The sequence below is a fragment of the Saccopteryx bilineata genome, chromosome 6 (genome assembly GCF_036850765.1).
Source record: "Saccopteryx bilineata isolate mSacBil1 chromosome 6, mSacBil1_pri_phased_curated, whole genome shotgun sequence".
Classification (NCBI taxonomy): domain Eukaryota; kingdom Metazoa; phylum Chordata; class Mammalia; order Chiroptera; family Emballonuridae; genus Saccopteryx; species Saccopteryx bilineata.
The window spans coordinates 159,280,906-159,302,784 of NC_089495.1; positions in this window are offsets into that span (position 1 = coordinate 159,280,906).

Sequence of the window (21,879 nt, forward strand, 5' to 3'; positions counted from 1 at the left end):
CCTCCAGCTCAACTCCACTTTGTTTTAATAAAATGTCCCAGTTGTCTGTCGGGAAAGCATACCGTTCCAACAGCAGACAGAAAACTGTGCCGAAAAATGTTCTGATGCTCTCTTGATGCACATGCAAGAGATTTCAATAAAAAACCCATTTGACTAAAAAGGGATGTATTACTAGAAGTATCCTCAGCAACTTTTGAGAACTCTCTTTTTAACTATAACATGTCATTTCCAGATGGATTGAAAAGCTCGTAGGCAAACAAATTGGCTTCTGTTTTGTATGTGTGCTGCGTGAGTTTCTGTGTGTGCACTGTGCAAGTCCCTGAACTGGAGTTATTCTGATCCTTTCAGCTGAAGGATGGACTGTCAGCTGCTGCATCTTTAAAGATAACAGAGGGAGGTGAGGAGGACCAAATTCCAGGGTCAAATTCTGGCTCTACTACTATTTTACGGCCACATGACCTTGATCAAGTGTCTTGACCTTTCTAAGACTCAGGTTCCTCATCCCAACATTAAGATGATGACGCTAATCTCATGGGATTTAAAAACATGCTATTATGAGGACTTTTTGCATTCGGAGCACATTCAAGGGGGATATGTTATGTGCAGGTGACTGAGGGGGATATAATAGGTAAATGTAGTTGTATGCGTTCTTTTAAATTTTATTCATTGATTTTTGGAGAAAGGGGAGAGAGAACAAATACGAGAGGGAGAGTGAGAAGGAGGGGGGGAGAAGCAGGAAGCATCTACTCGTAGTAGTTGCTTCCTATATGGGTCTTGACCTCACAAGCCCAGGGATTTGAACTGGCGACCTCAGCATTCCAGGTTGATGCTTTAGCCACTGCATCCCACAGGTCAGGCACATGTGTGTGTTTAGAGGGACACTCCTATATGATTCTGGATGGGAAATCTTGAAGATAAAACAGAAGTTAAAAACAATTGGGCATACGATCCACCAAATGGTCCCTTGATCTTGTATGTCAGTGGTCCTACAATGTAACAGCTTTGCTATAACACAAGCTAATGTTTTAAGAGGACCTAAAAGTTCTTTACTTTCCATAATCACTCAGAGGGAACTGCAGCTTGCATTTTACAAAGGGTGGGCTTGGCTTTGGTGAATAAAAACTGAAAATTGTAAATCTCTTTTCTAACTTCAGATGAAACGTGGGAAGGGAAAATATGTTATTTCTAAGACAGTAGAGCATAGTAAATATGATTTTTATTTTAATGTCTTAGAAAGGCTATTTTTCTCTTCATTTTTCACACGTTGAAGAAGACTGATAGGGGTATTTCCCCCATCACCCCTCTCCCCCCGCAAAAGAGCTACCTTGACATGATAATATTGCATTAACTATTTAAATAAGTATTTTCTACATTGTATTTTCTCTCCCTAGGATATAGATATGCTGGCACTATCATTCAAACCAACATGCTAAGGCTTGTTGCCTTCATGAGAAATGTGTATCTCTTGTTCCCAAACACTCTCTACAGCAGTGGTCCCCAACCTTTTTTGGGCCATGGATCAGTTTAATGTCAGAAAATATTTTCAAGGACCGGCCTTTAGGGTGGGATGGATAAATGTAATCACATGACCGAAACAAGCATCAAGAGTGAGTCTTAGACCGATGTAACAGAGGAAATATGGTCATTAAAAAAAAATAAAACATCATTCAGACTTAAATAGAAATAAAACAGAAATAATGTAAGTTATTTATTCTTTCTCTGAGGACCAGTACCAAATGGCCCACGGACTGGGGGTTGGGGACCACTGCTCTACAGGATTCACAGTGAGAGAACTCAGAGTGAAGAATTGACTCACTTTCTGTGATTCTGTTAATAGTGAGACCTGATTCTTAGCATCATGCCTGATCTAAGATGTTGCCTATTAGTGATGATTTTTAAAGTAGTTTAAATATTTCACTTTACTTGCAATTTGTGCATACTGACCAGGCAAAACATTTATGCTAATAGAGAGACTCAGTGCCTTCTGTGGAATAAAGGGATATTTTTGTCAAAGACATCGAGGTGGGTATTTCACTCATACAGGCTTTTAAATACCACACATCTACAGACCACATGTGTACAGATAGAAAAACAAACACAAAACCCCTAGAGGTATATTCTGAATACAGACGCCAGTTACTTGTGGTTGGATTTCACTCTGATTCTGTTCAGGTATATGATCGAGGAAGTGTTAAAAGGTAGATATTTAAAAATTAAAATAATAAAAAAAGAAAGAAAGAAAGAAAGAAAGAAAGAAAGAAAGAAAGAAAGAAAGAAAGAAAGAAAGAAAAAGTTTCAAGGAACAGCCGGACATGGGCATATTTTCTGTCTATTAGTGGTGAAATATGGTGATGAAAGGGGTCTAAGTATTTAGGGTATTTCATTAGCAGAGAAAATACACAGACGTTTTTGCTTGCTCACACTGGTGACACCACTGAGATGGCAGCCCAAATGTCACCGCCACCTAAGGGGCGCTGGGGTGCTAGTAGCGAGAGCAGTCACTGGCAAGGCGATGCTCCGATGGCGCTTGGATGGTTTTGTTTCCCATCATGAGTGTGCACTAACTCAAAAGGGACAAATGAAAGTGGGAAAGAACGCCAATTCAGAAATGGAAAAAATGATTATGTAACTATGTCTTTCTCAGATCAATTCATTTCCAAAGTTTCTGTAACTGATCAGTATAAGTCTATGAAAAGAGTAAAATCATTCATTATCTCTTTTTATTGGGTGACATGGAAATATTGGGTATACAATAATTTGTTGGAACAAATAATAGGAGATGTTAAACATGGCACAGTGATGTTACATGATACTTTCAGAGCTAAAGTGTGGATTCAATATAGCATGCCTTGTTAGTGACTAGAGTATGAATACAATTAATATGTTTATGCATACGTTTATATATACACATCCAAACACAAATGTATACAAATATATATTTTCTTATAACTTAGAAAAAGGAATTAAGAAAAAAAAAGCTGAATGTTCTTTCTGTGCTTTGCTATAGCCATTTTGTTTAGGGTAAGATGGCCAAGTTTGTCTAAGAAAAGTCTGATGAAAGTTAAACAAAACAAGTCACATCTAAGGTCAGAAAGTTGTCAATTTTAATTGATAATATATTTAAGATGAAATAGTTATTTAAAAGGAAATTATGAATATAATCCATTTTATTATGTTCAAAAATACACTTGTCAGATGATATAAGAACTCATTTGAGAGAATCTAAACTCATTTCTTATTTTAAAAGAAAATTTATAGAACTAGCAGTATCAAGTTTTCCCTTAAGATGGTGAAAAACATCTTTCTCGAAACAAAGAGATCCAAAACAATTCTAGAGGTACTTACACTAAACCAAGCACAGTTGATATGGAGACAAATATCACCACTATTATTAAAAGGTGTGGCACACACACACACAGACTTTAATTGGAGAAGTGGTTTAATCTCCTCCATAATTTATAAAACATAAATAAAAAAAACCCACTGAGATATTACTCTTATCATCAGCCAGGTAAAAAATGAAACCGATTCTCTTAGTGAGGCTGTAGAGAAATAGACACTTTCACCTTGAGAGTAGACCATGAAATCTTGCCCAACTTTCCAGTGGCAGATTCAGTAATACCTGTCAAAAACTACTCAGACAGCTCCTTCTTGTCGCAGCAACCCCACTTGTAGAAATTTATCTTAAGGTTGTACCTTCAACAGTACAAAAATACAATTATTCACGCATTATTGTTTTATAATAGCAAAATATCAAAACCGAACTCAGTGACTAAATTGAGAAGAGTGGTTAAATCAGCCACGGAACACTCACACAGGGAATACTATTCAACTGTAAAAATGATAAGGAATATCTCTATGAAGTATGATGGGGTGACTTCTGGGACATGTTGTTAAGTGAAAAAAAATTAATAAAATTTCCTACAGTATGCTTCATAAAAAAGAGAATATAAGCCCAACCTGTGGTGGCGCAGTGGATAAAGCATCGACCTGGAATGCTGAGGTCACCGGTTTGAAACCTTGCCTGGTAACCCTTCTCTCTCTCTGTCTCTCTCTCCTCTCTAAAATGAAAAAAAAGTCTTTAAAAAAAGAATATAAAAATATGCATGTATCTTCTCATTTGAAAAATAAAATTAAAGAAGCAATAAGCCAGAAACTAATGTTATTGAGTGCCTAAGGAAGGTGGGGCTGGGGTGAACAGGCTGGCACGCGTGCTTTGGGAGACTTCGAAGAAGGTATCAGAGAAGATGAGGGTACTTTATTTTACTGAAGATGCTTTTTTTTGTATATGCCTACACAACAAATTAACAAATAAAGTCAACCAGATTTTATTTTTTAAGAGCCCTAAGTGGGAATACAAACAGTAGCAAACAACCCTAACTGTATTACTAACAAATAACAGGACCAAATTGAATGAAGCTGGGAAGAACTAACACAAATAAGTAACTTGGGAAAAAGAAGTAACTAAATATCTGTACTGTAAAGCAAAGACAAAAGAAGTTTATACAAATATTGTTGTCTGGTTAGAACTAAGTTAGCAACACTAAAGCTATTTTATGTGTATTCTCAGACTGAGAAAATAAGTAAATATATTGTAAAAAAAAAAACAAGAGTCAAAAATATACATGTATTTTGTTTTGCATTTAATGAATGTGAATCTTACAGTCTTATGAAGCTTACTTCAAGGTTGATTCATTTGCAATTTTATAGTATACCTCTGGATATTTACTGGTTACAAAGAAGACAATTGGAGCAGTTTTTTGTTTGTTTGTTTGTTTTGCCAGTGGAAGTGTGGTAAGGGGATATCTATGATCTTCAGCTCTTACTGAAGACCACGCTATAGTGTGTTTATAAATCTGTATATAATATTACAGGTATTTACTCTTCAAACTTTTTACTCTGGACTGAATCTGCTCCATTTTTTGATGAACTAACCTCCTTCTGTTCCTAAAAAGAAATAATAGGAACAAAAGCAAATACCCTCATTTCTGTCTTCCATCTGTTAGGGAGTGAGGGGCATAGTCTGCCCTGCCAACAGATGCGCTTCAGTCATCAGAAACATTTTCTACATGCTTCTGAAGTCCGTAGGAGCATTAATTGGTCCAGAAATTATCTCACTAACTTGGAGGCCAGTGGATTTCACACTGGGTGAGACTTCAGCCCAGAGAATCCACACGCTGTTTTTGATATTCATTAATCATCTAGCTAATTTGTTTTAACATGGGTGCGTTGACAGCAAATGAAATGTTATTATAGCAACAGTGACTGCATAATTCAGATTATGATGGCCTTAACATTTATGAAGCTGACAGTTCCATGTTCAGATAGGGGCAGTGTTGTCTTTCAGTGTAATTGCAAATAGATCTATATTTAATTCACATCTGCTATAATCATGGGTGGATTGGATTAGTGAGATTAATGGATTACAACTTTGTTTTTTCTTATTTTGATCATTATATCAATAAATTTATTGAAATTCTGGGGTTTAGGAATCTGCTTGATGTATAGATTTTGTTTTAACATTCTGCAGTTTAAAGGGAAAGTAACATTTACTGTGCAATATACTATGTATTTATAGCATGAATTTAGATATCTTGCATCGGATAGAAGTAAAATTAACCCAATTTTGGAAAGACTTTGTCTTTATAAAAACGAGGTAAGTATCAAGTTTGATAGATTACTATTTTAGAATTCTAGAATCTGTACTCTTCTGCACATAGATTATTAATGGTTTACACAGATATTTTAATATTTTAAAATATCTCTCTTTGCTATTTTACATATATTACTATCATTTTATCTGTGAAAGAAATCAACTTTATTATGTTGTTAATAATGATGCTTAAACAGGTTAAATAACTTATCTAAAGTCTTTCAACTTGTTAGTGCTGGATTTGGACTCTAATTAATATCCCTTAATTCCTAGATTTAGAGACTATCCATTAACAAATACACTGCTTTAGATACACAATGGCTTCTCACTTTTAATACAATTATAAAACATCCCTTCATCCTTCCTTCAAACATGGAACATGAGCATCCCCTTTCTTCCATCTTCTTGTCAATGTCCTACAAAACATTATTCCTAAGGAAGGAGATAGTCTCCTTTTTTCATGACTTGTCATTTGCTAGGAGTCATTACCGGGAAGGATTTAACAATGTACTCCTTGATTCACCTTATTCTCTGAAAGAAATATAGTAAATGCCTTTAATAAATTAAGAGACATTCAATACCCCCCCCCAAAAAAAAAGGGAAATCACAGTGTTTGAAAGGACTGCTGTGCACTGCCCCAAAGGACAACCTTCACCCAGTAGGGTAACAGAGGAAATAAATGGTTCTTTTCCTGGCATGTTTACATTGTTATCTCAAGTCTTTTAAACAGTAGCAGAGCTGTGGCTCTCTTGATTTGCTCACTCATTCTGTTATTGGAGAAATTCTTAACTTCTTCCATGGGGAACGATTTTTCTGTCCTCACTCTTTTCCTAGGCCCACTCCCAGTTCATCAGGACACGGTCAGGACGTTGACAGTACGTCCATGCGTGGTGCAGGTGCTTCGTTACCCTCCCACCTGGTGAGCCCATAGGCTTTGTGCGTGACAAAAGGCAATTCAACACATAGTCATTTTGCTTGTGGGTTGCTAGTCATCCAAATGCTGGTAGTATTAAAAAGGAAATGTGTGTATAAAGCTGAAAAAAAAATGCAACATGGACATAGAGGAGAATTTTTTCTTCTTTACCATGTAAAATAAAATACTTGATAAAACAGCAAATTTAAAAAAAATAATTTCTCTCTTAAACTTGAATTGTTACTTCAGATGATTATAAGTAAACAGCATGCAGATGGATATATTTTTTACTAATTTTTAAGGAGAATTCTCATTAAATTAAGCCACTTAATTAAGGAGATATTACAACAGTACTTTGAGCTCTGTTATTTAGGGCAAATGGAAGGTATACATCTTACACTTGTACTTAAAGGAAAACTGACAGTCTAGGCCCTGGCCAGGTAGCATAGTTGGTTAGAGCATTGTTCTGACATACCAAGAGTGTAGACTGGACCCCTGGTCAGGGCACATAAGAGAATCAACCAATGAGTACAGAAATAAGTGGAACAACAAATTGATGTCTCTCTCTCTCTCTCTCTCTCTTTCCCTCTCCTTCTCTTTCTTTAAAAATCAATCAATAAATAAATTTAAAGGAATACTGATGGTCTAGAACCAATAAGTTGTTTAAGATATATTATTTCACAAGGTAAAGGCAAATATTAGGTCCTTATATCTAGCTTTTATACAAATATCTTTTTTAAAATTTTTATTTATTGATTTTTAGAGAGAGAGAGAGAGAAACATTGATTTGTTGTTCCACTTATTTATGCATTTATTGAAGGGTTCTTGTATGTGCCCTGACTGACGATCGAACCTACAACCTCGGTGGATCCAGATGACACTCTAACCAACTGAATTATCTGGCCAGGGCACAAATATTTTCTTATATCAACTCCTGCTTTTTATCTGAAATTCAAGTCTATGGCTTACTTATTAGTGTTCACTAAACTTGCAGTGACTATAAATACAAAATAGTACCCAAAGGGCTTTAAAGACAGTTAAGAATTTTCTTAGAGATGATTTAAAAATAAAACACAGTTCATAAAAACATCATTTGAATGCGCACCAGTGAAAATGCTCCCTGTGTTATAAACGAGAAAGGGCTAGTTGGATGTGATCCTTTTATTCTTTGTTTAGTCATACTTAAGTTTTACTCTTCCTGTTACGTGAGGCAGAGTATCCACCAGATAATTTGATAATAATTATTAGATAGAGAAAATAATTATTTTAAAGTATATTTTGGAAGCTGCAATTAGCCTCTTATCTTGGAATTTGAGTATTATTATTATTTTACTATGTAAACATGGATTTCAGTACATTTATTTAATTTGTTTAAGCAAATTACTCTTAAGAAAATAAATAGAATACATGCTTTTGTCTGGAACCAGACAGGGACGTCCTCAGGGCAGTTTCCTGTTTACTTCCTTCCTTTCATCTCAGGTCCTAAGAAGGAGACTATTCCAAGACTTAGAGCACTCATCCTTCAAATCTACGCATAAATCAAGGGCAAAAGGACAGGTCCCTATTTTAAGATGAGAAGACTAGCTGATCTGAAAATCATTCTGCAGTGATATTATTCAGTGTGCGTAGCAAGACAGAAGTCAAAATTAGAAATTTTTTTTTCTATCCGTTACTTTAAATTTTTTTTATTGAGGTGACATTGATTAAGAAAATTATACAAGTTTCAGGTACACAGTTCTACAATAAATTATCTGCATATTGCATTGTGTGTTCACCATGCCAAGTCAAGTCTCCTTCCATGACCATCTGCCCCCTCTGTTGCCCCCAGCCCCTTTCCCACACTTTTATCTAGTCTATAAGGTTTCTTTCTTTACTTAGTCCAAGGAGGAATTTTTTGAATGCAAGGTATTTTTGTTTCTATACATTTAAAAAGTTTTTCTGATGAAACTTACTTTTGCCATCTTAGGGATCTCTTTTACTTCTGTTGAATAAGAATATCAGAACTAACATTTTAGCATTATTATTAATCCAAAAGTATATACTGGAGTGATGATTGCTTATGGAAATTCTTGTTAATGTTCGATATGGTAATGATCAAATTTTGCTCCTGCTGAATCACAACATACTTCCTTCATGCTCCTAAAGTTTTATAATAATAACATATGTGAGAAAATTGCAATGTAAGTAGTAAAAATGGGTAAGTTTTTCTTAAAAACCATCAGCTGGTTTCTTGTTTTCAGTTAAGACATAAGAAAGCTAAAGCTTAGCTAATACAGAAGGGCAAGTCTGGAAAACCTAGCAGAATCATGACTTGCCTTCTCATGGTATTATCTAAGCTATGGTAATTGATTATTTTGGTATAAGGTCTTTGTTCATAATGTAAATGTATTGTATTTATACTTTCCAAAATGTAGAGTCAATACTTTTTCTATCATATTGTAATTCACTTTAAATTGATTTATATCAAAGTAATTTAATATTTTATATAATTTCTAAATTATTTCCCCCAAAGTTACATATTCTTTTTTTACCATAGAAAATAATAAGTAAGTGTAGATTCCTATCACTTCTGGATCTGAGGAAAATTAAAGTAAATAAATAAAGCTGTGTGATAAAATATTTTATTTCAAAACTACCATTTCCATATGACTCATAGTCTTTATATAATAAAAACATAGTTTTCAAAAGTGATTTAAGTTTTACATATAGTATCAATTTTGATACTTAATAATATGCACCATTAAAGGCATACAGGGTAGGGCCCTGGCCAGTTGGCTCAGTGGTAGAGCGTCGGCCTGGCATGCAGGAGTCCCAGGTTCGATTCCCGGCCAGGGCACACAGGAGAAGCGCCCATCTGCTTCTCCACCCCTCCCCCTCTCCTTCCTCTCTTTCTCTCTCTTCCCCTCCCGCAGCCAAGGCTCCATTGGAGCAAAGTTGGCCTGGGCACTGAGGATGGCTCCATGACCTCTGCCTCAGGTGCTAGAATGGCTCTGGTTGCAACAGAGCAACGCCCCAGATGGGCAGAGCATCACCTCCTGGTGAGCATGCCAGGTGGATCCTGGTCTGGTCTGGTGCATGCAGGAGTCTGTCTGACTGCCTCCCTGTTTCCAACTTCAGAAAGAAAGAAAAAAAAGGCATACAGGGTATATTTATAATGTGCATATATAAATCTGTATATGTTAATGATCACAATATACCTCTGGAAATGACATAAATAAAAAGAAAAGCTCAAAGGAGACATTAATTTCAAAAGGGAATCTTTTTTGTTGTTGCTGTTACAGAGACAGAGAGAGAGACAGATAGGGACAGACAGGAAGGGAAAGAGATGAGACAATTCTTAATTGTGGTACCTTAGTTTTTTATTGATTGCTTGTCATATGTGCCTTGACTGGGGGGGCTACAGCAGAGTGATTGACCTATTGCTCAAGCCAGCGACCTTGGGCTCAAGCCAGCAACCTTGGGCTTCAAGCTAGTGACCTTTGGGCTCAAGCCAGCGACCATGGGGTCATGTCTCTGATCTCATGGCTCAAGCCAGAAACCCCGCGCTTGAGCTGGTGTGCCCTAGCTCTAGCTGGTGCCCTTGGGTGAACCTGGGTCCTCTGCGTCCCAGTTTGATGCTCTACCCACTGTGCCACTGCCTGGTCAGGTGAAAGGGAATCTTTGAGATTATTTAGCTTTGGCCATTTGACAGAGCGAGAAACACCATACATAGTACATCACCCATATAAACATGCCAGTAAGTGCAATTCAAGCAGAGGTGAAGCTTAAGGACATCATTCATATTGGAAATATGATCATTTTTCTTTTCTTGTAGATATTGGCTGGTTGTCCTGAGTTTATGACATACATAAGTCTGAGCTCTTGTATGCTCAGCTTAGAGATGATTTTTCCTGTTTCCACTGTCCCCTCTTCCATGACTTATCTGAGGCATGAATGAGTCAAATAAAAAAACGCAAGATCAGTACTCAATACCATGTATAATCGAGTTAAAGTTTTAAATAAAGTTCTTCGTAGAATAACTCCAATCAGACGAAAGAAGGAGAAAAAAGAGAGCTTTCTTGCAGTTTATTTCCAACTGGTCTGAAAAGAGAGAGCACAAGAGGGAGAGAGAAAAAAAGAGAGACTGATTAGAGAAATCTCCCATGAGAACATGGTCTCATGGCACTTCTAACCTGATTTCCAGGCCAGAGAAATGCTGATGGATACGCGAACGTTGAATGGCTATGCAAATCAAACTTATGAATCTTTGGAGAGCCATCCTTCACAGGGCTGACTTCAGTTGGGACTAAGCAGTAAGAACAGATGAGCTGCTAGAGCAAAAGGTCTCTGTGTTAATCACATCAAGAAAGACCCAAACCAAGGGAAGGCTCTCGTGGTCGATTCCTGACTGTTTCAACCCTGTCATGGAGAAGGCTTCCCTATGGACCATCACAGATGCCAGCTGCCCCGTGTGGCATAGCTGAATTAAAACCTGCAGGCCTGCATCTCCCAAAGTTGACTGGTCCGATCCCAAAGGTCCTCCAATATTCACTTATAAATTGGAAAAGCTCTGTATCTACTGGGCATTTTTGTTTTCTTCTGCATGTTACAGAGCAGTCATTAGAGAGACTATTATTTGCATTTTGTATTCTGCATGAAGGAAAAGAAAATAACTTCTCAGAACCCTCCTCCTAGCTCAGCACAGCAATCAAAGTGAACGACAAAAATGCAGCAAAAACAAACAACAAAAAAAACCTATGGATCTAAGAATAGGATTGGTGTTTTCTCTTCTACATTATTCATTTTCTTCCGCCCTCCCTTCCTCTTTCTGCTTTTTTCTCTCCCTATCTTTCTTTCTTACTTTCTTCCTCCCACTCCTCCTCTCTCTCTCCCCTTTTTCTCCCCCTCACTCTTTGTTTCCATTTCTTCCTGTTAAAAGTTATTTCGTTTCAAATGACCACCAAAATAAAACTGCAGACGTGAACACTGGGTTTCTGTCTCTCTCTTCAGGCTCCTTCTCTCTGAGTAAATGATTTCTTTATTAGGACAAAAAATAATTTTTTAATTTTAAAAACACCACCAAAACCCTGAAATGGGATGTGACTTTTTTTTTTTTTCAAGCAGTATCAACATGATGACTTGATCCCTGAGACAGGCTAAGGGACAAAAAGGAAGGAGTCCTTCTTAGGCCTTCCTTTGCAAGTGCGGGACCCCGAGTACAGCTGATCATCAGTGACATTATGAAATTGTGAACCCAGTCCACGAAGCTTTAGTTAGAAGCAGACTTTGGCCGAAAATGACTTAAGCAAACTTTCCTTCTTCCCTCCTCCCCTTCTCCCTCGCCTGTTTTCGGTTGTTTTCCCTCCATCCATTGTATGACATCCAAGATTTCACATGGAAACACCCCATGGCTTGTTTTTCATTGCAGGTTAAAAATCAACTTTAATTTTGTTATTTTTTCCCCTAAGATGTCGCCCATCCCATTAAAATGATTAGGCCTTTCTTTTGAAGAGTTACCTGAGGTAAAAGTCTAATTGGCACATCAGCCACCGAATAATGATGCCAAAGGCAGGGCTGGCACCAGCCAAGCCAGTCCATGGCAAGGCTTATGGCACGGGGCTCAATTTCACGCAGCAATTGAAGACACCACGTGCTCAGCTCTGGTGATCAAGTCTCCGCGCTTAGTCAACATCGGCAGAAAGAGCTGTGCTTCCTCCGCAGAGAGGAACTAACTGACATTAAATATCACATTTATGCGCATGGAGATGTATAGTGAGCAAAAAAACGTAACCAAGATTCCTGCTAGGGAGACGTCTAACGCCTCTTTTAGCCGCGTTCCAAATTTCGGGCTGCCTTGTGTTCATTATTGGATGCTCCGGTTCTGCCAGCAGGGGTTACAACACCGTCCATTTAATGGTTGCAGTGAAATGATGTTTCACAAACTGCGCTTTCAATGTGGTAACACGAGGCATTCAACAGTGCTGAAGGAGGAGACGGAGGGCAAGATTTCAATAGCAGCCTCACTTGTTTCCTTAGCAAAACAAAACGGTAATTCACACTCAATGGTATATTATGCCTGGACCTGACCAGTGATAAAGGAATTGTTTTGCACTAGACTGGAATAAATGTCTGTACTACCAAAAAAAAAGGGTTTTTTCCAAAAAAAGCAAAGAAACAAAAATACTATATTCAACATTAGTGAGGATTAATTAGAAGATCTTCTTTTTTCTACTTTTTCAACTTTTTAAAACTCCCTATCAGAGAGTACCAGAGGTGATCCTGGCAAATCTGTCCCCGCAGCGGTGACTGAGGTGTTGAGTGTCAGGTTCTGAATGCTCACGTGACAGGTAATTGATGTGTGCACCAGCAGCAGCCTCAGGCGTCTGCATCAGAACCATTTCCAAGGATCATGATATTAGGGCAATTTCCAGTCTCGCCTTCTCAGCCAATCAGGTTTGAGTCCTTTTCTTTGGAAGTCAATATTTGATATCACTTGGACATGAAAGGACTTCCTATTAAGTAATGATAAAAAAATGATTAACTTGCTAGCCCATTGGTTTTATGAATTTAAGAAGAGAAATGTAGAATCATCTTTGCATATGAGTCTTTGGGCCTCAGCATCCCAATTAGAGGATATGCTTCCGCCAGTACTGTCCATTAAAATAAGTCTTGTTCTTAAGGTTTAGAACGCATACTGCCTTTTAGTCTTTGAAGGCTTAGCAATGTTAGATATATCTCCCTTTGGTCCATTCTAAATTTTTCTTATTGCACAATAAGTTGGTGTATGTATGTATGCATGTGCATTTGTATGTCCTAGGCAGCTTATTGTTTTAGTTTCCTTAGTCAATTAGTCTTTGTTTTAGTCTTTTTAGGAACACAAAGAAAGGAATACATTTTTGGAGATATATATTGGAATTCTAGCGTTATCTCTTAGTAATTACAGCACATGAGCGAACTGACCAATACTTCCCCTCTGAACCTTATTTAGTTTTCTCATCAATAAGATCAGGATAATTTGATGAGAAATGTAAAAATGCAGAATGGTATGGTAGAGGGGAGTAAAGAGGGACAAATATACAGTGACAGATAATGATTTGACTTTGGGTGATGGGCATACAACACGATCAACATAATAACAATCCAAATGTTATAGAAATGTTTACCTGAAACCTATGTACTCTTATTGATCAATGTCACCCCATTAAATTTAATTTATAAAAAAAATTGCATGTAAATCACCCTGCAGAATTCTTGGCATATATTAGACACAATAACAAAAATAATGTTAATAACAAAAATGTCAGTACCTATAATGATCACTTTTACCTTATTAGAAGTTCTGTTTCAGAAATTTGGTGAGCTGGTTTTCTCATGGTAATATTTAACATCAATAAAATGGACAAACTTTCTGTCTGGTTTTATCACTCATGGATTGAACTATCTCATTAAGTATGCTAAAAATGATATCCTAAGCCCAGAGCCTCCTACGTTCCATCACTTTGGTTTCAAACCTCATTCGAACTTTCAGACATTCTCTTCTGCTTATTAGTAGCCCTGAACTCCCAGAAAAGCATTATATACATATATAGGCAGTAAGAGAAAACGGTAAAACTGACCAAACAGACATCAGTTTTATCAATGATATTTTTGCCATGAGCTAAGTCCTGAAACTTCCTTAGTTTTCACTGCGCTCTGGACTATCATAAGTATTTCTGGTTTCCTGGAGGCGCATATTGAGGGAAGCCTCCACCTATAGACAAAGAACTTGGAGTAAGGTTTGCCTGGCTTCTGTCGTGAACAATTTTTGCCTCAGAGGCTGGACATGTTCCTTTTTTTAAACAAGCTCTCTAATTTAATATCGTGTTGTCACACTGCCATTGCTAATATTTTCCAAAAACAATTTCATCATAAAGGCTCATCTATGGATGAATGGATAAGCAAAATGTGGAAATATAGTATAATGCTACCCATTAATAAAAAAGGAATAAGGACCCCTATGACATAGGTCAGTCTCAAAACCATTGTTCTGAGTGAAGGAAGCCAGACACAAAAGACTATATGATGTGTGATTCCCTTTCTATGAAATGCCCAGCAATCCAAATCGATAGGTTCAGATAGTGGATGACTGGTGGCCAGGGACTGGTCTTGGGAAGGGAGAGCAACTGAAGACGAACACCAGGGACCTCATACTGATGATGAAAGTGTGCTAAAATGGGAATGTAAGGATGCTTCCACACTTGGTCAATTTACTAAAAATCCTTGAATTGTACACTTAAAAGAAGTGAATTTTATAGTAGGTAAGTGATGCCTCAATAAACCTCTTAAACAACAACAACAAAAATTGCACATTGCTTCTTCTCCAAGTTCATACAGATGAGAGAAAACACTACCTTGTTTAGTATTATTGTCCTGAATATTTTCACTGTAGCAAATCCAGGAAAAGGTTAAAAGACACTCATAAGGAAAGCCCCAGGGCCGATAGCCTTATTTGTGACATCAGCTTGGTCAGACTGCTGCCAATGACATATACTCGCACCACCACACAACTCTCAAACTTGATATTATTGGAACGAGCAGGGAGTCTGTGTAGTAATCAGGCTCATAAAGCTTTCAGCCTCGATTTTGGAACTTCGATGCAAATTATCTTCACTACACTTTATATTTAACTTTCTGTCTGAAATGTTGACCCCCTCCCAAAAAAATCGAGGAGCGCCCTGGAGAAGTATTTATTTATTTGTGTTTGCAATGCCCTCTCTTGTCAGATGTTTTACAGATTAAGAAGAAGGGAGGGAGAAGTTCTGCACGAAGGAAAACAAAATGAAGGCCAAGTTTTCTTTCTGTCATTACTCTACCCCCCCCCAACTCCATACCCCTTCTCTCTCTCTTTTTTCTTCCACCCCATATTGTGACTTTGACAAATGACAATGCAAGAAGAGGATTTATGTTGGGTCTTGGAGATTAGCACATTATCACAAGCAAAACAGAGCCCTCAGCCTCCGCCACGAGGGAGCAATTGCAAAAGTCTTTGAATGTGATGCATGGGTCAAGACCCATTTCTGAAGAAGTGAGGAGACTGCTCTGCAGGGACAAGTCTGGAGAAAAGCCCTTGGAGAGCCAGGCGAAGACACTCAGGGCTGGATGAGGCACATTTAGCCAGAAAGCTCATTCTGGAAAGGAAAGAGGAACCGGGTAGCTCCCCGAAGACCTCCGTGTTGAATGATTTAAGGCTACCTGTAGGAAATGCCTTTTGCTTTATTGCTTTTTAGTCTCCCTTATTTTTAGGGGAGGGGGAACAAAAAAGAAGCACAATGCAGACCTTCCCTGCCTTGGATTCCCGTCAGCATTCCCCAGGAAGTTTTAGTAGGAACTCCGTCCCGCCACCATTCTGGTACGGCTCTCCCACAATAACGAGACAGTCTGCAGGGGGGGGCCCAGAAGAAACCACAGAGGGGAGAGGAGGGTTTCGGTTTCTGAAACACGTTCAATTGCAGACACACTTCTTTTCAAAGTCGGCATGCTTAGTTTACAACATTGGGCTCAACCATTTGAGGTCATTAGACACAAAAGAGTTTTGGGAGAAAATAAAAACAAATAGGAATTTTGGGACTAAAACAGACTTGAGGCCTCTACAATGTTAATTCATTCTTTTACTCCTTTCATTATCAAAAAACCGGACACTGGACAAAATAATTTCGAGAAAATATATCAAAAAAGAAACTGTTTCCAAAGGTTATAAATAGCCAAACAGGACTGAACATCTAGTTGGTAGCTTGATATTCACAGCATATCATGACTAAAACATACGTGAGGATCAAAAAGATAAAATGGCAAATAATGCGGCAGGATTCATAATACGACTGCCCAGAGATTGTTGATGGGTGCCTGTGAAATTCCCTTTCATGGACCAGGGTTTCTCAACTGAAGAATGATTCACATTGTGGGTCTGCTCATTCTTCACTGTGGGGTTTATCCTCTACACCCAAAAATGTTAGCAGAATCCTTGGTCTCCACTCAGTAGATATTTGTAGCACCCTCACCCCCTTCCCAGTTGTATCAAAAATGTCATCAGACATTGCAACTGTCCCATGGAGAGGGAGGTGGCTAACTCAGGCCTGATTGAGGACCAACGATTTAGACAGAGTGGTTATACACTCCAGTGTCCACATCGTTTCTTTGTGTGTTGAACGGAGTGGTTGTTCACACAATGGTCAGAACAATAATAGTACTGAATGCTTCATGTATGCTAAGTACTTAGCTGGAGACTACGTGTGTAATGATTTTTAATCTAAAAGTCATTTGATGTTGGTAATTGTTAAAATACCCGTCTTATGGATGAAACTTAAATAAATGTGCCAAGGTCATTCAGTAATAGATGAATCCGGGATTACCCATTTCAAAGAAGACATTATTAAGAAGATGAGGTGAAGGGCACAGGAACAGACACATTTCTATAGCACCCATTTAAGTTAGAAGACAATCTCCAGGAATGATGGGCCACTCATGGGAAAGAAAAGATGTTCTCGGTGACTGTAGGAAATATTCCAGCTACTCTCTTGTGCTGCTTAAGCCTGCAGATCTCGAAATGATTTGATAGCCTAAGAGATCCTGTATGTCCCCCACATTTCTGCCATGGCCATGTCTTCTCTGCTTGTTTCCATTTTCTCTTGTATCTCCCTAGGTACTTAGACTAAAACAGGGGTACTTTACCAGTGCCCAAAGGGACATATGAGAATGGCTAGAGATATTTTTTTATTGTCACAACTAGAGAACTGCTACTGGAATCTAATGGGTCGAGGTCAAGGGTGCTACCGAACATCTTACAATATATAGGATAGCTTCACACAGCAGAAAGTTATCTAGCCTTAAATGTATCAAAAGTCCTAATGTTGATTTGAGAATCTTGGACTGAACTGTTCAGTCAGCTTAAAACAGTAAGCAAGGGTGCTTGCTATAACATCTTTGAGAAGCAAAAGTTCTCATAAATTAATTTGGATATATTGCTAATATTGGCTTTCTGTGGATGGCCAATTAATCATACCACTCACCACTTCCTCTTGGATTATAAACAAACTGAAAAATAGATTCAGATGTTAGCTACAACTCCAAATACTTGTTCTACTTTCATTAAGATTGGACGGCAAAAAAATCAGCCTAAACCGGAAGCCAACACACATTTTCTCCATCTTTCCTCTGGCGTTAGACTCACTCTTGCACCAGTGGAACACTCTGAGAAGAGTGAAACCCTCCTCCAAAGGGGCCCCTGGCAGTTAATTTTACTTGTCAACCTTACTGCCTCATGGGGGGGCATGAATTCAACCTTATTTCTGGTGTGTCTGTGAGGGATTTCCAAAGTAGTAGATTAGGATTTAAATTGGTGAATTCAGTAAAGCAGGCCCACACCACAATGGATGAGGAGACATTTTCTGATTCAAGGAGGGCCTTAATAGATCAGAAAACAGCCAGGGGTGTGGTTCATTCCCTACCTGCCTGCCTGCTTGAGCTGGGACAGTGGTCTTCCTTGGACCAGGACTTACGCCAGGGGTCCCCAAACTACGGCTCGCGGGCCACATGCGGCCCCCTGAGGCCATTTATCGGGCCCCCACCGCACTTCTGGAAGGGGCACCTCTTTCATTGGTGGTCAGTGAGAGGAGCATAGTTCCCATTGAAATACTGGTCAGTTTGTTGATTTAAATTTACTTGTTCTTTATTTTAAATATTGTATTTATTTCAGTTTTGTCTTTTTACTTTAAAATAAGATATGTGCAGTGTGCATAGGGATTTGTTCATAGTTTTTTTTATAGTCCGGCCCTCCAACGGTCTGAGGCACAGTGAACTGGCCCCCTGTGAAAAAAGTTTGGGGACCCCTGACTTACGCCATCAGCTCCCCTCGTGCTCAGTTCTTTGGACGTGGGCTGGAACTACACCAATGGTTTTCCTGAGGCTCCAGTTTATAGACAGCAGGGATTTCTCAGCCTCTATGACCATGTGAGGCAAACAGTCAGAATAAATCTGTTTACGCACGTATGCTGGTTCTGTCTCTGGAGAATTACTAACCTGGATGGTTAAAGGAGAATTAATATGGCCCGCTTTCCAAGGGGGGTTGACTCTACACGGGCGGTCATCCTTGTCATCAGCTCACCAGTCCATGCAGCCCACACTCATCCTAAGAGTGAGAATGGGGTACACAAGACCAGCACATTGGAAAGGGGGAAGCTTTTGCTGTCAGGGTCACGAGCCCAGAGAAAGGGGATCTCCTTCAGCCCCCAAATCTTATTTGACGGTACAGAAACAACTCCCTATGTTCAAAGGGGAAGGAAATGGGGAGTCAATCAATGCCAAATTATTCATGACTAGAAGACATTTAGTCAGATATTTCTCAGAGAAAGAAGATAACCATGTCAGCATTATTAAAGCTTGGTGTGGGTGAGGCTGCAGATAGATTTATTCGAACATGATTTTCATGCTACTGGTGAGAAATGGCCGAGTCTAAACTAAGGCAATAGAAGTAAAATGAAGAAGAGAACTTGGCTGTGAGGATGATTAGCTGTGGAAGATAACTTAGAAAAAAAAGTCTAGAAAAACTATCAGGTTGTTAGTTTTTAGCTCTGGGGGTCTAGAAGGTAATGCAATTTATTTAACACATTCTTAAAGAGCCCTTGCTATGTAGCAGGAGCTATGGCAAGAATTTTACAAATATTAGCTCAGTTAATTGAAATAGTGGTTCCTATGAAATTGGAATTATCAGTACCCATCCCTTTTTACATAAGGAAATTGAAGCACGTACAATAACGTCACTTGCCCGGTGTAACACTACTAACCAGTAAGTGGTAAGCTCAGGATTCAAACCCAGAAAGTGAAGCTCCAACATGTATGACCTTTCCACTAATAACTCAGGAGTAAATAAGGAGCAGTTTTGTGGAAAATATAATGCATTTTCCCAGATGTTAAATATTGTTTTTAGTTTTTTTGTGGAACATTTAGCAGTTTCCTTAACACATTCAAATGTTGCTACATTTTAAGAAAATATGAAGCAAGTGGTTCAGTCAAGTTTGGAGTTAACTTTCAAACATTTGGCAGGAAGAGTCATTCTGTAAAATATACATTTAGAATTAAATTAAAAAAAATACAATAGACCACAGGGAAATATTTCTAACCCAATTATAGTAGTTATAAACCAGAATAACAAGAGTAATTTTGTGATCTGTTTGCTAATAAGAAAGGTCTAACTCTATACAATAGATTGGGCAGGTGAACAAAGCATTTAAATGTGTTTTAAAATTTCCTAGATCCTTTTTAGAGTCTTTACTGGGAAGAAACTGCTCAAGATGTTAATATCAGCCACTGTCTCCTCACCACGCTCTCTGCCCCACATACATCCTCATCTACATACTATCTAAGTCTATGAATTCATCTATATCTATAGTTCCGACATCTATATCTATGTCTATAGCCACATTCTATTATCTGCTAGAGCCATAAGGCTTTTTCAAATTGCAGAATTATGTATCTATAATCAGAGTATCTTTTTGTATAATTTTATTTTAAAGAAGTAGTCATCTTTCTTCATATTTAACTAATCAGATAATTCCAAGCTAGGATATTAATAAAACTATTTTGTTACCCTTTAGCTCTTGGTAGCAAAGCCTTAATTGAAAAGGACAATGCAAAAGAGTGGAAATTTGGGAAGCTTGGTAGGACAGGAGGGAAATAGTTAGAATAGAAAGTACCCAAAGCCGACATTTACTCCAAAGGTAACTCACACAGATAGATCACCAGAACCCGGACTCACTAACTCTCCAAGAGTAGTAACTTAATTTCAGAAGCATAGGAAATAAAAGACAAAGGGGCCCTAGCCAAAAATTTGTAAATGTTACTTTGTTTATAGTTTGTCAATCAGTAAAAGAACTGGTTGAGTCAGTGGGTAGCCAGGTTGGGTGAAGGTCTAATGACCTGATAAGAATGCATGTCATTTTTTATAAACACAGGAATGGTGACCAAGGCAGAGCACATTTTTGGCAGCTGTTTATGTCTGACAATGTAAATTAAATCCCTCTTGTGCAAGAAGAGATGTAGATGCCTTTTAAACTTGACATTCTGAATTTTATAATTATGTATTCTTTTAATGTAATTACCTACCTATTAACTCTTATCTTTTAAACTCTGTCCTTGCTTCTATTGTTTTCTGTGTGTGATTCTGAAGAGGCACAATGTAAGTATATGTGTGTTTCCTAATGCATAGTCAGGTAGATTGTTGACTGACGTGTTATTTTGGCTTTAATAAAAAAGTGAATTTTTGTTTTTAAAATGTTCTCCATATTGAAAGAGTTTTAAAATAATGAATATTCAAACTGATCGCTTTCCATTGTGGAAGTTGTGCTCTTTGAAGAGATAACTGACTCGTCCAATATCTCATAAGGTTTGGATGAAAAGTGAATCGATGTTTTGAGAAAGTGCATTTGTGATTGCGAATGCTTGCAGTAAGGGGAGAAAAAATGTGATTTGTCATCAATCTCTTCGTGTGGCATACAAGGGCTGACTTGTTGAAATTTTGGAGGCTTTTATTTACAAAGAAAACACAGACCCTGTGCTGCTCGGAGTCCTATCAGCCCACACATTCAGGGAATCACATCTGAAAAAGAGACTGCTTAAATCATAACCTTGATGGATAATCTAATCCATAAGGAGACCCAAATGACTCTGCTCCTGTGAATAAGAACAAAACCTAAAGAATTTAATTATTTGTGAATTATTCATGAATATTCTGGACCTGGCTCAAGGCTACAATTGGAAAAGAGAGACAATCCCTGACTGTTGCCAATCAAGGTTTTGTGGAAGAAAAATATGGAATATTTCAGCCTCAGGATAACACCCCATATTTCCAGGTTTTGTTTAAAAAAAAAAAAAAAGAGGTGTTGCTAGAGACAAGTGAGCCCTGGGTGGAAACAGAAATGAAAGCAGACCCTCTGAGAAAGAAATGGGATATAGACTGTTGCTGGGAAAAAAATTGTTCCAATGATGTGTGTTGTTTAGTTATAACGCTCAGATTATAAGTTACATTTTGTGAGAAACATATGGCCACGTGTTAAACATCCACATGCCATAGTTAATAAACCTGAATTTCCCTGATATATCTTGTACTACTGATCTTACTTAGTGGTTGGAAAGTCCATAAATGTACATGTTATATAACACGCACACACATACACACACGATGTATCTGGCAGATACAAGCAATTCATATGTACTTATTGGTTGATATGAATGATTTTTGCCAGTGTTATGGAAATTAGCCAACCTATACTGCTCACAAAAATTAGGGGATATTTTATAACTT